The sequence below is a fragment of the Salvelinus namaycush genome, chromosome 19 (assembly GCF_016432855.1).
Source record: "Salvelinus namaycush isolate Seneca chromosome 19, SaNama_1.0, whole genome shotgun sequence".
Classification (NCBI taxonomy): Eukaryota; Metazoa; Chordata; class Actinopteri; order Salmoniformes; family Salmonidae; genus Salvelinus; species Salvelinus namaycush.
Genome location: NC_052325.1, coordinates 23,161,819 through 23,179,243, shown reverse-complemented (window position 1 = coordinate 23,179,243; position 17,425 = coordinate 23,161,819). Strand labels below are relative to the sequence as shown.

The 17,425-nt window shown below is 46.3% G+C and overlaps 1 pseudogene; it reads left to right on the top strand.

Moving 5' to 3' along the window:
- Positions 1–16,510, top strand: part of LOC120063943 — a 38,023-nt pseudogene extending 21,513 nt beyond the window's left edge.
- Positions 16,511–17,425: the final 915 nt, after the last annotated feature.

The following is a 17,425-nucleotide window of genomic DNA, read 5'->3' as shown; positions in this document are numbered from 1 at the left end:
TCTTCTTTGAAGGCTTTCCACTAGATGTTGGAACATTGCTGCGGGGACTTGCTTCCATTCAGCCACAAGAGCATTAGGGAGGTTGGGCACTGATTTTGGGCGTGTTCCAATTCATCCCAAAGGTGTTCGATGGGGTTGAGGTCAGGGCTCTGTGGGGGCCAGTCAAGTTCTTCCATACCGATCGCAACAAACCATTTCTGTATGGACCTCACTTTGTGCACGGGGGACATGTGCACAGGTAGCCTAGTGGTTAGCGTGTTGGGCCAGTAACCGAAAGGTTGCTAGATCGAATCCCCGAGCTGACAAGGTAAGACTCCGTCGTTCTGCCTCTGAACAAGGCAGTTAACCCATTGTTCCTAGGCCGTCATTGTAAGTAAGAATTCGTTCTTAACTGACTTGCCTAGTTAAATAAAGGTTAAATAAAAAAACTGTTGCCAGAAAGTTGGAAACACAGAATCATCTAAAATGTCATTGTCTGCTGTAGCATTAAGATTTCCCTTCACTGGAACTAAGGGCTGTGGCCTGAACCATGAAAAACAGCCCCAGACCATTATTCCTCCTCCACCAAACTTTACAGTTGGCACTATGCATTGGGGCAGGTAGCGTTCTCCTGGCATCTGCCAAACCAGATTTGTCCATGGGACTGCCAGATGGTGAAGCGTGATTCATCACTCCAGAGAACGCGTTTCCACTGCTCCAGAGTCCAATGGTGGTGAGCTTTACACCACTCCAGCCGACTCTTGGCATTGTACATGGTGATCTTAGGCTTGTGTGCGGCTGCTCAGTCATGGAAACCCATTTCAGGAAGCTCCCAATGAACAGTTCTTGTGCTGAAGTTGTTTCCCGAGGTAGTTTGGAACTTGGTAGTGAGCGTTGCAACTGAGGACAGACAATTTTATGTGCCATGCGCTTCAGCACTCAGCGGTCCCATTCTGTGAGCTTGTGTGGTCTACCACTTTGCGGCTGAGCCGTTGTTACTCCTAGACGTTTCCACTTCTCAATAACAGCACTTACAGTTAACCGGGGCAGCTCTAGCAGGGCAGAAATTTGACTAAATGACTTGTTGGAAAGGAATCCTATGACGGTGCCACGTTGAAAGTCACTGAGCTCTTCAGTAAGGCCATTCTACTTCCAATGTTTGTCTATGGAGAATGCATGGCTGTGTGCTCGATTTTATACACCTGTCAGCAACGGGTGTGTCTGAAATAGCTGAATCCACTAATTTGAAGGGGTGTCCACATACTTTTGTATATAGTGGATGTTCAAATACCTACCATATCATTATCAATGGCACTGTTTAGACACACAGCCAGCCATTGTAGATTACTGTACAATCTGCACCACTCTAGCACATTGATCTATTCATTACTATATTGTAACGATCCAGTAACTCATTGTTACTGTGGTACCATAAATCATTTTAACGCAGTACCTGACGAATTCAGTACATGCACACAGTGCATATTTCATTTTTCACAGACTTGTAATAAATCATAGTTGTAACATAAAACCCCTAATTATCTTTAAAAGTCACAGATAAAGGGTTGATCTTAATAAGTATGGTAATGAGAAGCATGACGTGACACCGAGACTGACAGATTCAACTCCACAAAAGCAGTAGTGCTCAGCCTCTAATTGTCCAAGGCGTTTGGGGGCAGATAGCTACTATAATACATCTGATTATAAAGGCAATGTCTTCTCAAATGTGGTGATCACCACTGATTTAGCCTCTATGCTATGAGTGTCTCCTCCCTCCCAACCTGCGTCCTTCCCTTCTTCTGTGTACTCGCTCCCTTTGTCCCTCCTCCCTCCCTCCGTGTCTCCCGCCCACCATCCCTCCCTCTCTCCCTGCTGTTTGTGTGAACCCAGAGCCCAGCTCCTGGAGTGATTTGTAGCTCCTCTCCTCCTCATCAATTATAGACGGGGCTGAAAAGTAGAGCTAATTAATGCAATGGGTTGAGGCTGACCCTCGTCAATGATTAACACGAGGCGATAGGCGGTCACTGAGGAGGGGAGAATGTGGCCCAGGCTGTCTGAAGTCGGTTTCTATCCACACACACAAAGACGACCCCGGACACGCAGTACACTGACACACACGGACACACATAGCAGATGTTGGGAAAAGGCGAGGCGAGGATGGATGCCTTGCCTAGTTAAGAGAGCGGAACGATCATGCGCTGTGTGGAGCGGTGAGGGAGAGATGGATGAAGGGTGTGAGTGTAAAATAAACGAGTGTCAGCACTTCTTCTAGAACGGCCCCGACGGCTTCACACAGGCTCTGAGGCTGCTGCTGCGGTGGCTGTCTGGGCCGTGCACAATCTCCATCTCTGTCTCTCTCTCTCTCCTCTCTCTCTCCTCTCTCTCTCCTCTCTCTCTCTCTCTCTCTCTCTCTCTCTCTCTCCTCTCTCTCTCTCTCTCTCTCTCTCTCTCTCTCTCTCTCTCTCTCTCTCTCACTCTCTCTCTCTCTCACTCTCTCTCACTCTCACTGTCACTCTCACACACACACACAATTCTAATAAAAACAACAGTTGGACAATGGCTGAAGATACTCCAAACTAAAATTAATCAGATATTCATGGCACGGACAAATAAGAATAGTTCTAATGGCACGGACAAATAAGAATAGTTCAGCTATTCAATTTATTATCAGATTTCTCATTTTTTCTTAGATTGTGCTCATATATACATTTTGTAATGATATGAGGTATTTGTAAAAAATATTTTGTATTAAAATAATGAAAGTTAGATGTGCCTCATTTGCATAAATATAATGGTAGGCTATATATAGGGATAGATTAACATAAAGGGGTGGAAAAGGGCTGTGCTCTGTCCATGCCTACCTGCACTAGCCTGATCTGTCTAGACTGCCTCATTAATTACTGTTGTCACGTTCTGTTGCAAAATTCGACAAGTGTGTCAATAGCAGATTACCTTCGGATTAAAAATCAACGCGATTGGCTCTAGATTACACCTATACTTTACAATGTTTGCAAGGTCAGATATATCACTATAATCTGAGTGTTCATTTTCGGAAGTTACTTTCATTTCAGCTCATCTAATTTATTAAACATTTTAACTGTATTAAATTATTATTTTTTTCTATTCTACAAAAAATGTATTTGCGTCAAAATAAAGTACTTTTTTTCTCCTTGTGATGTAAGTGTCGGGACGATGCGTTTAATCACTGACGAAGCTTTAGCGTTCTTATAGACGCAACGGAATGACAATGTATTCCATTGAGCCCATTTCAGCCATTACCGGGGGGTGTTTGGCAGGTCACTTCTGAGGTCGTAACGTTAACGGGAAAAAACTACAGGCACGAGCAGGATTAAAATGAAAGCCATCAATCTAGTGATATTTAAGTGGATTTTTCACCCCTCAAAAACAGGAAGTAGAGGGCTGAAGAAGACTGATCCTCTGGTGGGCGGGGCATGGGCGTCGCCAGACACAAACGCACACACACACACAGACAGACACACACGCTGGTGTATCATGTGGAGATTTTTGTACATGTCTTTTCTTCACCTGTCTCTCTCCCTTTCATCCACACACCTTTCTCCAAACGTGTCTCTCTATCTGTCATATATCGCACCCACTATCCCTTAAGTCTGTTTCCTCTCTTTTGTCTTTCTCTTGCTGTCTGTCCTCTCCATGACATTTTCTCTCCGCTTCTGTCTCTCTCTTCCTACATCCATCTATTGATTATCTGTATGTCTGTGCTATGTCTGTATGTCTCTGTCTCCGCTTTGTTTTCTTCTAGTCCCTTTCAGACATTTCCTCGCTCTCTCTCCATTCTCTAACACATTTTCTCTTTCTCCCTATCCATCTTCCTCTCTCCTCTCACACTCCTCCCTCTCTCTGTCTTTTAAACAGCAGGGATAGGGTAGGGGAACAGAGTGGGGGCAGGCAGAGATAGGTGTTTTAGATTCATGGCGATGCCACTTCATTTGTAATGAGGCGGATTGGCTCTGCTCACACACACTTGCTCTGCTCGGCAGTCTCACCTTCCTTCCCTGGGTTTAATTAGTCTTCAGTGGGTAAAGTGTTTGGCCACCGCTCCTCTCCTCCACTATTTATACCTCCAAACTCTTCTGCGTACTAAATAGCTCCCTATACCCTATACAGTGCACACATTTGAACAGGGCCCATAGGGCTCTGGTTAAAAGTAGTGCACTAAATAGGGAATACGGTTGTTGGGTGAACTATCCCTTCAAACACAGGTATAATATGAATGGTTTCATCACACTAAGCCAAGCTCGAAGTCCTGAAAATCAGTCTAGTGTATATGAGAGCAAGAGTAGACAAATAATGAAAAACTTTTACTACATCATTCCAAATGTGTTATTTAATAGTTTTGGTGTCTTCACTATTATTCTACAATGTAGAAAATAGTACAAATAAAGAAACCCTGGAATGAGTAGGTGTGTCCAAACTTTTGACTGGAACTATATATATATATATATAATCAGAAGTCCTTTTTATTCTCTATGAAATGAGGGACTTTTCTTTTAACAGCTTTATCTGAACTAGTGAATCTTGTACATAACTCTCTGGGGATTGAACCTGTGTTTTCTGTGTGACTCACAACAGTGTTAGCCCTCTGAGCTAAAGCCTGTTCTTTAGCTCAGAGCTAACACAAGTTGTCAAATCTCGAGCAAGGGAACTCATCAGGCAAGTTCGGCCGACCCCCTCTACAGTCAGTCTTTTGTGTTAATTCAAATAACCATTTGATTTATGAACCTGAGTGGCTGTGATCATGACTTGCCTTACCAGTTGTGGAACCGAGACAGACTTTAGCGAACATTGTGCAGTGTTCAGTTGCCCTTTAGGAACATGGAGACTAGACAGGACTGTGGACTGTGGACATGGCTCTACCAGACAGAAGCAGTGTTCATTAGCCAGGGCTGATGGGGGTTTGGTAGGGGGTTGTGGGTGTTCTGGCAGAGGGTTGTGGGTGCCTCAGGTGTTCCAGTGTTCCACAGGGCCCTAATGAATCTGACAAGCTGTCAGTCTGTCCTCTGTCCTGCTCAGAGTAACTGACAGGGCCAAACCTAGTGTCATACGCACACACTAATAAGTACTGTGTTGTATTTCCTGGAACATATAGTTAAATGTTTAGGGTTGGTTTCCGGCTTCCGTGTCTCGAAAAGCAACACACACACACCCATGCTACTTCATACACACACTTAACCCCCTAAAACACACTAAAACCCTGAATGTCCTCTTTCCCACTCCATAGGAGCCAGCGCCCATGGCAGAGGACCTGCTGGAGGAGCAGTCGGAGGTGTTGGCCAAACTGGGCACGTCAGCCGAGGGTGCCCACCTCCGCGCTCGCATGCAGAGTGCCTGTCTGCTCTCAGACATGGAGTCTTTTAAGGTGAGGACACTCACACACCCACACCCTGACAACGAGACAACTCCTCACACACCCACACTGACAACTAGACCGACATACAGTACACACACGCTGGCATACACAAACACGCACGCACACACACACACACACACAAACGCACCAAGAGAGACACGCGCACACACACAGAGAAGCACACAAACACACACACTCACTGCCACCCAGACTGGGTGAGTGGCACAGGAGCCTATTAGTGGTCTCAGGCCTTTCGGTCAGTCAGTGTGTTAGACTGGGGGGCGTTTGATTAGATTCTCACAATCTCCCTCATCTCTCACAGTGGCACAGTGGAGGGCATGCTAATTGTGTTATCAATATCAATGAAATGCTTCGTATTAGATATTATGTTGGGTGTGCAATTGGACATTTGATTGAGGTCTAATTTAGCTGATGTACTGTAGCGATGTCTGTTATAGTACTAAATGCACTTAAAATAATTTCCATTTTGGAAGTACCTCCATAGTGTTGAATAATAGGGGTTGATGTTATGCCAGTAACAGTATTAGTGTTAATACATCTTACAATTTACTAGACACTCTTATCCAGAGCGACTTGCAGTAGTGAGTGTATACATTTAGGTACTTTTTCATACTGGTCCCCTTTGGGAATCGAAGGCGTTGCAAGCGCCATGCTCTATCAACTGAGCCACACAGGACCTAGAAAACTCAACACATACAGTACCAGTCAACAAATGTAAACACCTACTCATTCCAGGGTTTTTCTTTATTTTGACCATTTTTTACATTGTAGAATAATAGTGAAGACATCAAAACTATAAAATGACACATATGGAATCATGTAGTAACCAAAGGAGTGAGAAACAAATCAAAATATATTTGAGATTCTTCAAAGTAGCCACGCTTTGCCTTGATGACAGGTTTGCACACTCTTGGCATTCTCTCAACCAGTTTCATGAGGTAGTCACCTGGAATGTATTTCAGGTTTGCTTTGTTAAAAGTTAATTTGTGGAATTTCTTTCCTTAACTTCTTATGGCTGGGGGCAGTATTGAGTAGCTTGGATGAATAAGGTGCCCAGAGTAAACTGCCTGCTACTCATGCCCAGTTGCTAATATATGCATATTATTAGTAGATTTGGATGGAAAACACTCTGAAGTTTCTAAAACTGTTTCCCACTTCCAACCCGGAAGTGGGAAATCTGAGGTTTGTAGGTTTTCAACTCTTTGCCTATCGAAGATACAGTGGGATATTGGTCATATTGCACTTCCTAAGGCTTCCACTAGATGTCAACAGTCTTTAGAACCTTGTTTGATGCTTCTACTGTGAAGGAGGGGGGAATGAGGGCTCTTTGAGTCAGGGCTCTGGCAGAGTGCCATTAGCTGACCAGGCGCGTTCACGTGAGAGAGTTAGCTTGCGTTCCATTGCATTTCTGAAGACAAAGGAATTCTCCGGTTGGAACATTATTGAAGATTTATGTTAAAAACATCCTAAAGATTGTTTCTATACTTCGTTTGACATGTTTCTACGAACTGTAATATGACTTTTCGTCTGAACTTTCGCATGGACTTGCCCGCGCGTCGTGAGTTTGGATTGTGTACTGAACGTGCGAACAAAAACGAGGTATTTGGACATAAATGATGGACTTTATGGAACAAATCAAACATTTATTGTTGAACTGGGATTCCTGGGAGTGCATTCTGATGAAGATCATCAAAGGTAAGTTAATATTTATAATGCTATTCTGACATCTGTTGACTCCACAACATGGCGGATATCTTTATGGTTGTTTTGGGCTCTGAGCGCTGTACTCAGATTATAGCATGGTGTGCTTTTTCCGTAAAGTTTTTTTTAAATCTGACACAGCGGTTGCATTAAGGAGAGGTTTATCAATGTTTATGATGAGTATTTCTGTAAATTGATGTGGCTCTCTGCAAAATCACCGGATGTTTTGGAGGCAAAACATTACTGAACATAACGCGCCAATTTAAACTGCGATTTTTGGATATAAATATGAACTTTATCGAACAAAACATACATGTATTGTGTAACATGAAGTCCTATGAATGTCATCTGATGAAGATCATCAAAGGTTAGTGATTAATTTTATCTCTATTTATGCTTTTTGTGTCTCCTTTCTTTGGCTGGAAAAATGGCTGTGTTTTTCTGTGAATAGGTGCTGATCTAACATAATGATATGTTGTGCTTTCGTCGTAAAGCCTTTTTGAAATCGGACACTGTGGTGGGATTAACAACAAGTTTATCTTTAAAATGGTGTAAAATACTTGTATGTCTGAGGAATTTTAATTATGAGATTTCTGTTGTTTTGAATTTGGCGCCCTGCACTTTCACTGGCTGTTGTCAAATCGATCCCATTAACGGGATCCCAGCCATAAGAAGTTGATGCATTTGAGCCAATCAGTTATGTTGTGACAAGGTAGAGGTTGTATATAGAAGATAGCCCTATTTGGCAAAAGACCAAGTCCATATTATGTCAAGAACAGCTCAAATAAGCAAAGAGAAACGACAGTCCATCATTACTTTAAGACATGAAGGTCAGTCGATGCAGAAAATTAAGAACGTTGAAAGTTTTTTCATGTGTAGTCGCAAAAACCATCAAGCGCTATGATGAAACTAGCTCTCATGAGGACCAACACAGGAAAGGAAGACCCAGAGTTACCGCTGCTGCAAAGGATAAGTTCATTAAAGTTACCAGCCTCAGAAATTGCAACCCAAATAAATGCTTCACAGAGTTCAAGTAACAGACACATCTCAACATCAACTGTTTAGAGGAGACTGCGTGAATCAGACGTTCATGGTCAAATTGCTGCAAAGAAACCACTACTAAAGGACACCAATAATAAGAAGAGACTTGCTTGGGCCAGAAACGCGAGCAATGGACATTAGACCGGAAATCTGTCCAATGGTCTGATGAGTCCAAATTTGTGATTTTTGGTTCCAACCGCTGTGTCTTTGTGAGACGCAGAGTAGGTCAATGGATGATATCCGCATGTGTGGTTCCCACCATAAAGCATGGAGGAGGAGGTGTGATGGTGTGGGGGTGCTTTGCTGGTGACACTTAACCAGCATGGCTACCCCACAGCATTCTGCAGCGATACACCATCCCATCTGGTTTGTGCTGAGTGAGACTATAAATGCTTAGTGAGACTATTAATGCTTAGTGAGACTATAAATTGTTTTTCAACAGGACAATCACCCAAAATACACCTCCAGGCCGTGTAAAGGCTATTTGACCAAGAAGGAGAGTGATGGAGTGCTGCATCAGATGACATGGCCTCCATAATCAGCCGACCTCAACCCAATTGAGATGGTTAGGGATGAGTTGGACCGCAGAGTGAAGGAAAAGCAGCCAACAAGTGCTCAGCATATGTGGGAACTCCTTCAAGACTGTTGGAAAAGCATTCCTCATGAATCTTGTTGAGAGAATGCCAAGAGTGTGCAAATCTATCATCAAGGCAAAGGGTGACTACTCATAAAATATTTTTGGATTTGTTTAAAACTTTTTTTGGGTGATTCCATATGTGTTATTTCATAGTTTTCATGTCTTCACTATTATTCTACAATGTAGAAAATAGTAAAAATAAAGAAAAACCCTTGAATGAGTAGGTGTGTCCAAACTTTTGACTGGTACTGAAAATGCTTTTGATGATTAAAGTCAATTTCCTTCCTTTGTCATGAGGACAAATCTACAAAACAGCTCTTTACAATATGCATGCATATTGAATTAATTTAGCCAAGTTACATTTAATAGCTCCCTTAAAGTTATAGAAACAGGCCAAAAAAAGCTGAATTCATCTCTGTTGTCACCATACCACATCTTCCTGCTGAGTAGCATTCAGCCTCACCTGCTAACTCCAAGCTGTTGGACCCAAGTGGTTCGGAACATCAGGTCACCATCTTTAAACGTCTCTGATGGGACTTCCGGCTCCACCCCCTTTGTTCCCAATGGTAACAAACGCTGACAAATAGTGTTCTGTCGGGGGGCACAGTCACAACTTTTTGTCGCATTACCCCGGTCTGTTTTTAACTGGCCCACTAAATGCTCTACTTTGGAGTATGTTCTTCTCAACCTCTTCTTCTTCTGTCCTCTCTGAGCTCCAACAACAGCTGACAAGAGAGGGAGGGAGGGAGGGAAGGTTATAAACTAGAGGAAGAAGAATGTTGTGTACTCAGGTATAGCGATTAGTTGATTTAGAATGGCCTCTAAATTTAGTGTGAGCTGTCTCGGGGCCGGGGCCAACCGGCTCTGTATGTAATTGTGCTTAGCCAAGCATAATCTGGCATTTTAGCTTAATTATCCCAGTCCCTGCTGGTGCAGAGCAGGGAGGATGGACCGCTGATGAATGGTGGGTAATATGACAGCCATGCAGCACATACCAGCCCCCTCCTCAACTCGGTGTGTTGCGCACACACACGCCGATGCATGTATACAAACACACGCGTCACATGCACACACAAACACAGACACACACTTCTTCCGTAGGGGGACAGCAGCAGAGGAGAAGCCTCCTGTCTGTCTGTGTCTCTGTCTGTCCTGCCCTGGGCCCCCAGGCTACTGAGGAGAGCTCCTGTCTCAGTTATTCATGCTGTAGACTCATTGTCATCAATCCATCTACTGTTGCTTCACTGAAATGGTCTCCTCTGTACCAAACTTATAGTGCCTTCAGAAAGTATTCACACCGATTGACTTGTTCCACATTTTGTTGTGTTACAGCCTGATTTTAAAATTGATTAAATTGAGATTGTCACGCCCTGGCCTTAGTATTCTTTGTTTTCTTTATTATTTTAGTTAGGTCAGGGTGTGACATGGGGAATGTTTGTGTTTTGTCGTTTTGGGTGGTTATATGGTAAAGGGGGTGTTGGGTGTAGTGTATGAGTTTGTGTTGAGTGAATGTTTCTAGGTATGTCTATGGTTGAGTTAATGTTTCTAGGTATGTCTATGGTTGAGTGAATGTGTCTAGGTATGTCTATGGTTGCCTGAGTGGTTCTCAATCAGAGACAGATGTCTTTCATTTGTCTCTGATTGGGAGCCATATTTAAGGCAGCCATGGGCATCATGCATTTGTGGGTAATTGTCTATGTCTAAGTGTTTAGTGTCAGCACTTATGTTTGAATAGCTTCACGGTCGTCTGTTTTGTTGTTTTGTTTAGTTTGTATAGTGTTCGTTTCGTTTTCGTCTTCTTTCTTAAATAAAGAAGATGTACTTTCCACACGCTGCATTTTGGTCCTCACTCTCTCCCATTGACGATCGTGACAGAATTACCCACCAATGCGGGATCAAGCAGCGTGATAAGCGGCAACAGGAGCAGCGCAAGGAGGAATGGCAATGGGAGCGTAATCTGGACTACACTACGTGGGAGGAGATCGACAGGTGGGCGATCGACCCAGGGCGAGTGCCGGAGCCCGCCTGGGATTCTCTGGCGCAGTGCGAGGAGGGATACCGGCGAATGGAGGCAGCACAACGACGCGGTAGGAAGCCTGTGAGTCAGCCCAAAAAAATTCTTGGGGGGGGGGGGCTTAGAGGTAGTGGGCCGAGGGCAGGTAGGAGACCTGCGCCCACTTCCCAGGCTAACCGTGGAGAGCGGGAGTACGGGCGAACACCGTGTTACGCAGTAGAGCGCACGGTGTCTCCTGTACGTGTTCATAGCCCGGTGCGGGTTATTCCACCTCCCCGCACTGGTAGGGCTAGATTGGGCATTGAGCCAGGTGCCATGAAGCCGGCTCAACGCGTCTGGTCTCCAGTGCGTCTCCTCGGGCCGGCATACATGGCACCAGCCTTACGCATGGTGTCCCCGGTTCGCCTACATAGCCCGGTGCGGGTTATTCCACCTCCCCGCACTGGTCGGGCGACGGGGAGCATTCAACCAGGTAAGGTTGGGCAGGCTCGGTGCTCAAGGGAGCCAGTACGCCTGCACGGTCCGGTATTTCCGGCGCCACCTCCCCGCCCCAGTCCAGTTCCACCAGTGCCTACACCACGCACCAGGCTTCCAGTGTGTCTCCAGAGCCCTGTTCCTCCTCCACGCACTCGCCCTATGGTGCGTGTCTCCAGCCCGGTACCACCAATTCCGGCACCACGCACCAAGCCTCCTGTGCGTCTCCAGAGTCCTGTGCATCCTGTTGCTGCTCCCCGCACTAGCCCTGAGATGCGTGTCCCCAGCCCGGTACCACCAGTTCCGGCACCACGCACTAGGCCTAATGTGCGTCTCCAGGGTCCAGTATGCCCTGTTCCTTCTCCCCGCACTAGCCTGAAGGTGCGTGTCCTTAGCCCGGTGCCTCCAGTTCCGGCACCACGCACCAGGCCTACAGTGCGCCTCATCCGGCCAGAGCCATCCGTCTGCCCAGTGCCATCTGAGCCATCCGTCTGCCCAGTGCCATCTGAGCCATCCGTCTCCCCAGCGCCATCTGAGCCATCCGTCTCCCCAGCACCATCTGAGCCATCCGTCTCCCCAGCGCCATCTGAGCCATCCGTCTCCCCAGCGCCATCTGAGCCATCCGTCTCCCCAGCGCCATCTGAGCCATCCGTCTGCCCAGTGCCGTCTGAGCCATCCGTCTGTCCCGAGCCATTAGAGCCGCCCGTCTGTCCCGAGCCGTCAGAGCCGTTAGTCAGTCAGGATCTGCCAGAGCCGCCAACCAGACAGGATCTGCCAGAGCCGCCAACCAGACAGGATCTGCCAGAGCCGCCAACCAGACAGGATCTGCCAGAGCCGCCAACCAGACAGGATCTGCCAGAGCCGCCAACCAGACAGGATCTGCCAGAGCCGCCAACCAGACAGGATCTGCCAGAGCCGCCAGCGAGCCATGAGCGTCCAGAGCCGCCAGCGAGCCATGAGCGTCCAGAGCCGCCAGCCAGCCATGAGCGTCCAGAGCCGTCAGCCAGCCATGAGCGTCCAGAGCCGTCAGCCAGCCATGAGCGTCCAGAGCCGTCAGCCAGCCATGAGCGTCCAGAGCCGCCAGCCAGCCATGAGCGTCCAGAGCCGCCAGCCAGCCATGAGCGTCCAGAGTCGCCAGCCAGCCATGAGCGTCCAGAGTCGCCAGCCAGCCATGAGCGTCCAGAGTCGCCAGCCAGCCATGAGCGTCCAGAGTCGCCAGCCAGCCATGAGCGTCCAGAGTCGCCAGCCAGCCATGAGCGTCCAGAGTCGCCAGCCAGCCATGAGCGTCCAGAGTCGCCAGCCAGCCATGAGCGTCCAGAGTCGCCAGCCAGCCATGAGCGTCCAGAGTCGCCAGCCAGCCATGAGCGTCCAGAGTCGCCAGCCAGCCATGAGCGTCCAGAGTCGCCAGCCAGCCATGAGCGTCCAGAGTCGCCAGCCAGCCATGAGCGTCCAGAGTCGCCAGCCAGCCATGAGCGTCCAGAGTCGCCAGCCAGCCATGAGCGTCCAGAGTCGCCAGCCAGCCATGAGCGTCCAGAGTCGCCAGCCAGCCATGAGCAGCCAGAGTCGCCAGCCAGCCATGAGCAGCCAGAGACACCGAAGCGGATATTGACAATGGTGGAGTGGGGGCCACGTCCCGCACCCGAGCCGCCGCCATATTAAGGCCCACCCCGGACCCTCCCTTTATGTGTCAGGTTTTGCGGCCGGAGTCCGCACCTTTTGGGGGGGGGGTACTGTCACGCCCTGGCCTTAGTATTCTTTGTTTTCTTTATTATTTTAGTTAGGTCAGGGTGTGACATGGGGAATGTTTGTGTTTTGTCGTTTTGGGTGGTTATATGGTAAAGGGGGTGTTGGGTGTAGTGTATGAGTTTGTGTTGAGTGAATGTTTCTAGGTATGTCTATGGTTGAGTTAATGTTTCTAGGTATGTCTATGGTTGAGTGAATGTGTCTAGGTATGTCTATGGTTGCCTGAGTGGTTCTCAATCAGAGACAGATGTCTTTCATTTGTCTCTGATTGGGAGCCATATTTAAGGCAGCCATGGGCATCATGCATTTGTGGGTAATTGTCTATGTCTAAGTGTTTAGTGTCAGCACTTATGTTTGAATAGCTTCACGGTCGTCTGTTTTGTTGTTTTGTTTAGTTTGTATAGTGTTCGTTTCGTTTTCGTCTTCTTTCTTAAATAAAGAAGATGTACTTTCCACACGCTGCATTTTGGTCCTCACTCTCTCCCATTGACGATCGTGACAGAGATTTTGTGTCACTGGCCTACACACAATTCCCCATAATGCCAAAGTGGAATTATGTTTTTAGAATTTTTTACAAACTAATACAAAATAAAAAGCTGAAATGTCTTTACTCAATAAGTATCCTAAAAAGTCACATAAGTTGCATGGGTATTAAAACACACTACTGAGTATCACTTTCCATATTTTCAAGCATAGTGGTGGCTGCATCATGTTATGGGTATGCTTGTAATCGTTAAGGACTAGGGAGTTTTTCAGGATAAAGACCTGGTTGTCTGCTTTTTCACCAGACACAGAGATTAATGAACCTTTCAGCAGGACAATAACCTAAAACACAAGTCCAAATCTACACTGTAGTTGCTTACCAAGAAGACAGTGAATGTTCCTGAGTGGCCGAGTTACAGTTTTGACTTAAATCTACTTAAAAATGTATGGCAAGACCTAAAAATTGGTTGTCTAGCAATGATCAACAAACAATTTGACAGAGCATGAAGAATTGTGAAGAATATAATGGGCAAATGTTGCACAATCCAAAGCTCTTAGAGACATACCCAGTAAGACTGACAGCTGTAATAGCTGCCAAAGGTTATTCTGCAAAGTATTGACTCTGGGGTGTGAATACTTATATAAATGAGATGTTTCTGTATTTCATTTCAGTAAATGTGCAAACATAAAAAAAAAAAAACATGTTTTCACTTTGTCATTATGGTTATTGTGTGTAGATGGGTGAGAAGAAAACAAATAGTTAATCCATTTTGAATTCAGGCTATAACCCAACAAAAATATGGGGGTATGAATACTTTCTGAAGGCACTGTATTGACTGTGTAGAGCTCTGAAACATAATGAAACATTGACATGCCTGCCTGTGTCTGTTTCTGTGTCAGGCAGCAAATCCGGGCTGTACCCTGGAGGACTTTGTGCGGTGGTACTCCCCCAGGGACTACGTTAAGGAGGAGGTGGTGGATGAGAGCGGGGACACGGTGGTCAGGGGCGACCTGAGTGCCAGGATGAAGATCCCGGGGAACATGTGGATGGAGGCGTGAGCCACAGCCAAGACCACCCCTGCTCGCAGACAGAGACGCCTGTTTGACGACACCAAGGAAGCTGAGAAGGTATGGACATAGGAGCATTTAGAATAGTATTGTCCATTGTAACTTAATGAACAGAGAAAGCATTGTCTAGTATGCTGAAAAGGTAGGCATCGATGAGCACCGAACAGAAGTAGGATGAAGTTGCCCGTCAATATTGACTTGAGTTCAGTTTGGTTTTTTTCCCACCAAGGATTTGGGGAGAATAAACTGAGTTTGGGATTTTTCCAATGAAGGTTAGGATTTGGGGAGGATAAGCTGTGTTTGGGGAGGATAAGTTTAGTTTGGGGTTTTCCCCCCAAGGTTAGGATTTGTTGCCTGGCTTATCCTTGCTCCGGCCAAACGCTATGCCATGCCCACGGATGTTAGTTTTTCTCTGCAATGAATCTGGATTTGGACAAGCGCCAGAATACACGTGGGTAAAGCGGCATTTTGACATTCATCATTACTTTTGATACTTTGATTGGTTAGAGATGATCCAATTGCTGATGAATTTGTTTTGTACAACACCCCTGACATCACCACAAATGACTTCAACGATTGCAGTTTCAGACTGAAGTATGTAGCGAACTTAGAGCAGTGAATTAATTCACTTTGAGTTGTCAGGCAGTAGAATTTGGGTAGGATAAGTTCAGTTTGGATTTTTTCACCCCAAGTTTAGGGTTTGGGGAGGATGAGCTGTGCCTAAGGGCAGCTTCTATCCAAAGCCATTGTGCATTGTCAATCAATGACTATGATTTAAATGTCAACTGCACTTCCTGATTTGGCCTTGTTTTTTATCAATGCTCATTAAGAAATGCTAGCGGCCATGACAGAAGGCAAACAAGGGTTGTCTTGGGGGTGTGGTTTGATGTGGGTGTTTCTTGGGTGTGTCTTTGCCATTCAATCACAACAAACAAGGACCGTAGTCAGCCAGTTCGTGTTGAAACATTATTGAATGAAAGCTGGTAGCATGCATCAAGCATGTCCTTGGGTTTGATTGCTTATAAGCTAGCTAGTTAGCTAACATTAGCTAGCAGGAATCAAACTTGTCTTCAGGTGCAACGTTAGCTATACAAATCTTCTCACATAACGTGTTAGGTAGAGGCTATGTATTTAACTAGTTACATCACAGTATCATTGGCTATGCTGCTATGATACTAGACTATTAAATAATGACATGTAGCTAGCTAGCTTGCTATGAACAAAATTCTGCTACTTTACCAACAACACACCAGTCTCAGGTTTGACAGTTGACAGCCTAAGTAGAAGCTAGTCGAATTGAATCCATATCCTGGCCATCTGCCCATGATCGTTGAACAACTTTATGGAATCACATTTTCAGTAGAGTAGCTATTTCCAAAGCAAAGGCAATTACTAACCACTGTCTGGGGAAGATGTTCCAGTGGGTGAGTTCGTTTTGCATGGCCCGGTGCCCCGGTCTCCGCCCGCCCGTGGCACTGGGTCATGCAAAGCGAACTCACCCAGTCTTTTCCCAGAAAACTCAGTGCCACCACGTGTTAATAGGCAAAAAGGGGCATGAATTGTTGACATAATTGTAATCCAAACCCAACCTTCATGTACTCATTGTGATGCACTCAGGTTCCAAATTCCATTTTAGACAAGACTGACTGACTTTGTAGTACATTTTTACACTAGAATAAATGTTTCTGACTCATATTGATGCCACATAGGCCGTTTTTTCAAAGGGATTTGTTGTTTTTTAGGGGCATTATTTTTTTTTATATCACTAGGTGAAAAAGGCATCTGACTGTGACAGGTAATACTTTTCCATTTTGAGCTGCTAGACTGAGACTCAGTGAATGACAGCTCCACCTGTCCTGAAGCTCGGGGCTGCCAGCTCAGAGAACTGACCCCTCCCAGGTTCACTACACACTCTGCCTGTTTGTCCCTGTTTCAGCCAATCACCACACAGCGCTGGTAGAAGTAGGTCAGAACACAAGGTGTCCCTGCTATGAGACACACACACACACACACACACACACACACACACACACACACACACACACACACACACACACACACACACACACACACACACACACACACACACACACACACACACACACACACACACACACACACAGGTGTCCCTCCCCTCCCTGCCACGGGTCCCCTCGCTGAGAGTTTAAACTGAGTTCAGGGGAACCTTGCTGGGCCTTGGAAGGTCGGTCATCATCTAGCCTATAGCACTGCGTCCTTCATCCGTCTGCCGCCAGCCAGCCAGCTCTTTTGGGTAAACTCCAGGTGCACCGATTTAGTTTGGAATTCATTTTCTGATTGACATTTTTTTTGCTGCTCCACTAAGTTGTCCTCTTAGGTAGGTAGACGACAGCAGTGCTTCTATATTCCACACTCCTCTGATTGCAGTCAAGATCATCACCACAAGGAAGTCACTCTGCGACATCTTAAGAGCGTGGCGCTGTGTCGTTTGTTCTATCCCTGTGCAACAGAGCCTGAAGGAGCGTGGCGCTGTGTCGTTTGTTCTATCCCTGTGCAACAGAGCCTGAAGGAGCGTGGCGCTGTGTCGTTTGTTCTATCCCTGTGCAACAGAGCCTGAAGGAGCGTGGCGCTGTCCCGTTTGTTCTATCCCTGTGCAACAGAGCCTGAAGGAGCGTGGTGCTGTCCCGTTTGTTCTATCCCTGTGCAACAGAGCCTGAAGGAGTGTGGCGCTGTGCCGTTTGTTCTATCTCTGTGCAACAGAGCCTGAAGGAGCGTGGCGCTGTGTCGTTTGTTCTATCCCTGTGCAACAGAGCCTGAAGGAGCGTGGCGCTGTCCCGTTTGTTCTATCCCTGTGCAACAGAGCCTGAAGGAGCGTGGTGCTGTCCCGTTTGTTCTA